The 7863-nt window shown below is 49.2% G+C and overlaps 1 long non-coding RNA gene across 1 annotated transcript; it reads left to right on the forward strand.

The window, feature by feature from the left end:
• Nucleotides 1-981: 981 nt before the first annotated feature.
• Nucleotides 982-2943, forward strand: LOC114008922 (uncharacterized). Its single transcript, XR_003550408.1, has 3 exons — nucleotides 982-1044; nucleotides 1889-2304; nucleotides 2796-2943. It is a non-coding gene; the product is annotated as an uncharacterized LOC114008922 (long non-coding RNA).
• The last annotated feature ends 4920 nt before the right edge of the window (nucleotides 2944-7863 follow it).

Raw genomic sequence — 7863 nt, forward strand, 5'->3', positions numbered from 1 at the left:
ACACACCTAGTGCAAGTTCTAAGGTACTGGGTCTAGGACTCTAACTGTTGTAGACTACATGGGAGTCCAGCAACATAACCATTACGCCATCTGTTGGTCCCATGACAATTGTATTGAAGTGAAGAAGAAGACAGCAGCAAATGTCCCTTGGAAAACCTGCCATGGAATGTGACATTTGGGGAAGTCATCCAACCTTGGGGGTGGAAGGCACCCAAGTCCCTAAGTTATCAGCAGCTCCATATCATCATCAAAGTTTCTCTGCTGCCCTTGATTCTGTAACTTGAGTTCGACGTGGACCAGGTGACTTTCTCTCTTTGAATCTCAGTTTCCATATTTTCCAGGGTGATGGTCATGAGTAGATGGGTGCCTTTAAGGCCCTCCATTGCTGGCACTGCATGTTAACTCAGTTTCCTGGGGAGTTTGGCATCACCTGAGTGTCTCATTTCTTTCATAACCAGGCCTCTGCTTATCCCTAAGGGAGGCTGGAATGACACCACTCAAGACTGTGTTGGAGAGGCGGTCACTTATGGGTGATTCCTGGCCTGGTTGAAGGCCAATAAACAGAAAGGATGCATCTGTAGAATTAGAAAATGAAGTTTAGCTTACCTGGGCTGGATTCCTGCTTTTGTTCATGTCAAACAAATAACCTGATGTTCCAATTTCCCTTCATTTTGATTTAACCCTTTTTCCTCTCAGCTTTGTCTTTGGTCATGGGCTTTCCTACCCTCATTCATTCTTTGGTTTATAATTTAACAGCAATAACAAGACACAAAACCAACTGGTATTAAGTTCAAAACCTTTCTGTCAGCTGAGAAAAAGAAGAATCTATGGTGTTTCCTCAACTAGCTCAACCATGCAGAACAAAGACCTGAGGAAGTGGCTGATGATGGCCACTGAATAGCAGGACATTCCGCCTTTGCCCTGACTCCAAGGGCCATTGCCCAGGCCTTGGAATTGGGGAGACAGAAGGAAAGCATGGTTGGTGGGCTCTTGCTCCTCCAGGAACTACACATAAGGAACATACTGGAACGTTTCAACACCTTGGTAAGTGGATACCTTGTGCCCATGTTGGCATGTGAGGTATGTGGAAAGACTCTCAGAGATGTCAGATGCCCTGACCAAGGTCCACAGCTAATAGTTGTAGAACCAGGATCCACACCCAGGCTGTTCTTATATCAAAGTCCATGGCATTTGGTTTTGTTTTCCTCTGTAATATCTAACTTCTCTCCCAAAAGCTAGGTTTTTGCTTCCAGGGCAAGTGACGCTTCAGTCTCAGTTCCCTTATCTGTAAAGTGATCAGAATTCCAGTCATGAGCTGTAGAGTTGGAAAGAGCTGATGGATGTGAAAGTGGATGTGGAAGTGCTATGTCCATTGTAAAGCCTTAGCCATGAGTAAGTCATTGCTTAATGTTATGGCTCTGTGGACAGGAAAAGTCAAGATGTGACTGTCCAGCAGATAAGATAATCTCTCCCATTTTAAAGGATTTCAGGTGGGGGAAAGGTGATTTGCCCACCCACTCCTGAAGAGTCTTCTCCCCCATGGACTTACTAGGGCTATCTAGTTTCTGGTGGGGAAAGTTTTACAGGGAGTGAACTCACTTTCACTGGGACAGTTTTTGATTTGCTGAAGGGGTGTATCTGGCAAGTCACATACACATGCAGACTGGAGGCTAGTGGGTTCACTAACCCAAGAGTCACTAACCTCAGAACTGAGAGAGCCACTTGGGGGTCCCCTACTTCTTGCTCTGTATTACACATTGGGCATATTTATAAGTTTTCCCTGGATCAGTACTTAGGAGGAGCTTGATCATTTGGAATGCTCAGAGCTCCAGATAGATCCTGGCCTATGCAAGGAAGGTGATCAATAAACATCTCTTTATTTTTTCAGTGTATTCACTCATTCTCTGTATATGGAGTATTCAGATGTGCCCCAAACCGTGCCAGCAACCGGGGGATACCATGTGAATCAAACAGGAGGTGACCATTTACTGGAAGAGAGACAGTCCACAAGTCACTACAAATTGCAGATACCAACCGCAAACCCTCACCTGTCCTACGTAGAAAAAGTGCAGAGAACTGAGAGACCATGGACTGGAGTGTGGGGGGCCTGCTCTGCTTCCTCTAAGACTGTGATCTGAAGGACAGGATAGTGTGAGCGGTGCTAGGGGCAGAGGAGGCGTCCCAGACTCGAGGTGTAGTATGTGCAAAGGCCCTGGAGCAGGGGAGATTGCCAAGAGGGAGGACCTGAGAGGAAAGCTGTGTGGGCTCAAACCCAAAGCCACGGTGACAGAGGGCCTCCGCCTGGTAAGGATTCTGGCCTTTATGTTCAGAGCAATAGAAAGCCATTGAGAAGTTTTGAGCAGGGGAGTGACAAGACCACATGTGTGTCTTAAGGTCACTTGGGCTATAGCGTGGAGAATGGATTGGAGCTGGGGTGAGCATGGAATCAGGGAGATTGGCTGGGATTACAGACTCCGGGAGCACGAAACCCCTCTGCCTCTCCCACCAGGCCAGTGCTAGTGCAGTTTGAATCTTGGCTCCGTCACCAACTAGCTGTTAGATCTTCGGTGAATCCCTCAGGCTTCCTGTGCCTTCGAGTTTCTGCGTTTGTAAACTGGGGAAGGACTGTTCTCTTTGCTTGACTAATTGATTTTTTCTTAATTGAATAAACTAAGCACTAGTCAGGAATCCTTTCCAACCCCAGCCTGTAAGGTGCCCAAACCAGCAACTGCAGGGCCCGTTTCCCTCAGCAGGTGTAGATTTTTACCTCTACCTTCCTTATTCTTGGTATACAGACTTACTGAGTGGTCCGCAGATGTGTGGCTGGCCTCTGGAGCTCGACCTCCACCACAGAGAAATAGCTGCTGGATCTCCCAGCACTGATGGCCCCAGCTACTCCCGCCTCTACCAACAGGAATGAGCTTTGTGAGCATCTGTCCTTCAGGCGGCTTCTCTGAGCTCTGATTTTCCTATCGGTGAAATCAGCCTACGTTCAGTGAGTCCTCCAGTTAATATTGGTTACGTGCTGATATGGGTCAGGCCCTGAGCTAGGCTCTGGAGATAAAAAGAAGACCTATGTTGGGGCTGGCAGGTGGCATAGTGGTTAGGGGCACTGGACTCCCACATGTTAAAACCATGGTTCAAGTCACAGACCTGGCAGCTTGCTCTCTCTCTGGTCCAATTAAAAAAATAAATGAATAAAGTTAAATAAAATAATTCTTAAAACAAACAAACAAACAAAACCCTATGTCCTGTTCTCAGGAGTTCTCACATCTCATTTTATGTAAAATTATGTGTGTGAAAGTGACACACATAAGTGACATATTCTTCCTGAACACTAGCACTGAACTTAAATGGAAAATGACTCTAGCTTTTCATTTTTGTGTCCTGGATATGCGTTACAGAGCCTGTAACAGTACCTACCACAAGGTCAATTTTTTTAAATAATTATTTTATTCAACTTCAGTTGTTTATTTTAATTTGACCAGAGAGGGACAGAGAGAGAAAGAGAGAGAGAAAATGAGAAAGCAAGCTGCCCGGTCTGGGACTCAAACCATAGTCAGTCATGTGAGAGTCCAGGTCATTAACCACTACACCACCTGCTGGCCCCAATCACAAGGTAGATTAAAGATAGTCCCTGACTCTTTACTACTCCTGGTACTGAGAGAGGATTGCTATTTTCCTTCCCCCTGAATCTAGGTTGATCTTAGAGACTTGCTTAACTGACAAACTAAAGTGGAAACAATGTTGTGGGACTTTGGAGGCTACCTCATTAGAAGCCTTGCAGCTTCTGTCTGAGTGGTGCCCTTGGAACACTGTATCTCATGAGCTACCACCTAAGTCCAACTGTCCAGGAAGCATCAGGCTGCAGGAAACCCCAGGCCACTTGCAGGGGCTGTGGCCAACATGCCAGCTGAGCTCCTCCATAACAGCCTGGTGCTAGAAGCCGTGTTGCATGTAGGTCCTCGAGTCTTCAGCGACATCATGTGTAAAAGAGACAAACTGCTCCGTGGAGCCCACCCCAAATTCCTGGCCCACAGAATCATGTGCATAATAAAATGGTTGAGAGTATTAATTTTAGGGTAGCTTGTTACGTACCAATAGATAACTAGAACAGTGCTAAAAATGTTCATCGAATGAATAAATAATTCCTTTTTTAGTCATGCTCTAGTGGTGTCCTGCCCTATTCAAGAACTCTCAGTGGCTCCCTACTGACTGAGAAGTTTAGTGGCCCTGGTTAGCATTCACGATTCTCTATAATTTGGCTTCAGCCTGTTTTACAGATATTATTGGTCATTCTCCTTGGCATGGATCCAGCCTATGCTAAAGTTTGTTTAGTTCCCAAACACACAAATACTTTCCAGCCCCGGGCTTTTACTGTGTTCTCCACCCAAATACCCCCTTCTTACCCCATCCTTACTTCAATGATTAACATGGAACTTATTCTTTGAGACTTTTTGGAAAATACTTTCTCTGGTGTCCCAGGGCACTGGTGAACCCACCTCTTTCTGGACCAGGTTGCTTTGAAGTTTTGTTTAACTCTTCTTTCATCACTTACTGTGTTCTTCATTTCTTAACTATTACTGCATTGTAAGCTTCTTGTGTGTGTGTGTGTGCATGTGGGTGTGTGTGTGTATGTGTGTTGGGGTGCGGTGTGTGTGTGTGTTGGAGGGGAGAGGCACCGGCACGTAACAGGATGTACAACTTGTGTGTGCTTGCGTGTGTATGGATGCGTGTGTGTGTATATGGTTTACCAGGCATGGACTCCTACAGAATGTGGGTTGAGACTTAATAGTGTAATACGCATTCTGTCTCCCAAGCTAGGTGTTCAAGTCCTTGAAAGAAAAGACTATTTGGGAGAAGCATGGGTTTGATGCCAGCTTGGACTGTAACTGCAACACTTATCGTGTGGTATTGGGCAAGATGCTCAAACTCTCTGAGCTTAGTTTCATCTGGAAACTAGTAACCCTAGATGAGCATGTGTGTAAGGAGCCTAGCGCGGTGTGGGGCACATTGGAAGCCAATAATAAATACCTGTTGAATAGGTACTACAGAATGGTTGATTGGTTTTGTTGACGATCAATTGTTATTTCAGCTTTGGGGAGAACTCCCTCCCACCAACAGACATTAAAACTAAATTAAAAAGAGCAAAGTAAAAGGAAGAAGGAAGAGGCACACCAGAGACCCTCAGCCAACTGCATGGATCTGTGTGATTGCCAAGACCTGCTTGCGGAGGTCTCGGGCTTCTCATGGGTAAACTGAGCAGTGGGCATAGGAATCTAAGCTCCCCTCCAGCTCTGACATTCCAAGAGCATTTAAAAAAAAAAAAAAAAAAAAAAAAAAAAAAAAAAAAGGATGAATCACCCCCTTGGAAATACTAATATGGGCTGGGCCCTCCCCCTGCTGTCCCTATCCAGCACAGCTAAGAGCTCTTAGTATGCAGTCAGCTTCCTCCTGCAGCTGCCACCAAACTTCAACCCCCTTTCCCAGGAGTCTCAGAAGCAAGACTGATAATGGACCCCTGGCCTTCTCCATCTCAGCAGGGAACGAGATCCTATTCCCAGACTCTGGGGGCCAGAAGGCCCTCCGCTGAGGGGGGGGGGTGTGCTGGCTTTCCCTGGACATTTGGCCTTGGTTTGCTTACGTGGGGTATGCCAGTGGGGGTGGGAATGAATGGGGTGAGGGACGCTGAAAAGGTGGAAGGAAGGAAAGAAAGGAAGAGTTGCAAACAGGTTGAGGACTGAATTTTTGCAATCTTGGCCAGAGGGGTGGGGTGGTGGAAACTTGCCATCTTTTCCAGGATTTGAAACAGGTGATGTGTATGTATCTGTACTAGTTATAAATCTCCTTTTGGGGGAGTCATGGTCCCCCAGCAGCTACATACACTCATAGACACAGGCTGTCAAAGATACTGAAGACACCTAGGTGCATTTTCCCAACAAGAGAGAGGCATGAGGGGACAGCAAAGGACAGTTTTCTTGCCTCTTGGCCCAGAGTGCGTGCTCCTGCTTTCCACGTGGAAACTATTATTACTATTATCAACGTTAATAATGGCGATGTAACCAGCTGTGCATTATTAGGTGAAATACCCCCGGGACCAGCATTGCCCATGTTCTCTTCTGGGACAGCCTGGGTTCTGCTGGGTCCTCTCTGCGCGCCTGGAGCAGTCCTCTGGTCTGTCTGTCCAGTGATCTGTCCACTGCCCATCACGTCTGCAGCTCGGGTCCCCCCAGCTCACACGGACTCCCGCTCTGAAAGCCGAGAGGCTCGCCGGCTGCGAGAGGGTTTTCCAAGTGGGCAGGGGTGGGGAGGAGGGGCGCAGGCGGGCGGGCTGGTGGAGGGAGGAGGGGGCGTCACGGAGGGGAAGACCTCGCATTGTAATCCAATGACATTGCCAACGTGGGGGTGGGGGCGCTGGCCTCGGCGCGCTCTCCGAGTTTTGGCTGCCCGCCCAGCTGGGAATAACTCTCTGCATAAATTCATAAGTGATGAATGGCTGATTTTAACGTTATTTGGGTATTTGTCAGAATTTAACAAATATACATGCGGACGGCGGTTCATAAACTTAAACATCTCAATATCCCCTTTCTTCTGGAAATAAATTACGTTTGTTTGCCCGGCTTGGAGTCTTAAGGTAGCCGACATTAGGAATATTTTAAAAGCCATCATCCATCGAGCATGTCTCCCAGGCGCCAGGAAGATTAAATGAAAGAATCATAAGATGGAGGTCTTTAACTTTTAATCCTTTTACAATGAAGCCTCAGATAGTCGCGGGGGCAGGGTGCCCTCTCTGGGGGGAATAATGCCGTTATTCCTCGGCTCTCAGTTAATGAATACCCTAACGTCTGTCCCACGGCTGACGGAGGCAGCGCCGGGGAGGGGGCTCAAAAAAAACGGGGAGGGGCAGGGGGTGGGGAGGCGCAGAGCAGAGCGACTTTGGAGTCGGAGATAAATAAAGAGAGCGCTCCGCAGTGTCAGGAAGCGGCCCACGTGGAGCCGCGCGGCTGGGCGCCACCGGGGACCCGGGCGCGGGGACGCACGGGAGAGTCCGGCGTCGGTGCCGAAGAGTCGGCTTTTTTAAGGGGTGGGCGATGTGCTGCACGCCCTTTTAAGGGGTCACACGTTCTCAGCCCCTAAGGAGTCCTAAAGCTCCAAGATCCGGATTCTCATTTCTCCGTCTCCCCTCCCCCCAGTGGGGTCACCTCCTTCCCAAAAGCAGATCCCAGAGTGGCGACTTTGACCCACGTTCGGACCCTCACAGACCGCCACCCTCGGAGTCCTCCCTAGGTGCTGGGGGGAGGGGACGTGCATGTCAACTCTCACAGCCACTCTCGGCAACCCCAGCTGAGGGCCTGGGATTTCGGGGCTCGGACCTGCAGGGTCCAGAGGCCCTGAGCATTGATTCCAGGGAATCGCCTCACCTCCTAGCACCGTAGCTTCCGGGAGTGTAAAGGGTTAACACGGGCTAGATATTGAGGTGGGGGTGCAAGGCGGGAGGGGTGGCGGGATCTGGGTGGGCGCGCTCTGATCTCCCTCCCCCCCCCATTCCTCGGGGGTCAAGTTTCAGCGGCACTCCGCCCCCAGGGTAGGTGTGAAAGACACGTGTCCCCATTGTGAAGGGCCTGTCAGGCCGGACAAAGCGGCCGCCCACCCTCCCCCCGCCCCTCGGCCCAGCCTGGGGTCAGCTCCAGGGGGCCAGCTGGGTGTCGAGGTCACTACAGGCCCGAGCTTTGGTGACACAGGGGGAAAGCTGGGAGACAGGGTGGAGGCCACGTGACGTTTAAGTGAGGGGTTGGAGAACAACCCCCTCCCACCATTAAGAAACTCAGTAGTCCACCTCCGTCATACCACCGGCGGGGAGTC

This window comes from Tupaia chinensis, unplaced genomic scaffold (assembly GCF_000334495.1).
Source record: "Tupaia chinensis unplaced genomic scaffold, TupChi_1.0 Scaffold000416_1, whole genome shotgun sequence".
NCBI lineage: Eukaryota > Metazoa > Chordata > Mammalia > Scandentia > Tupaiidae > Tupaia > Tupaia belangeri.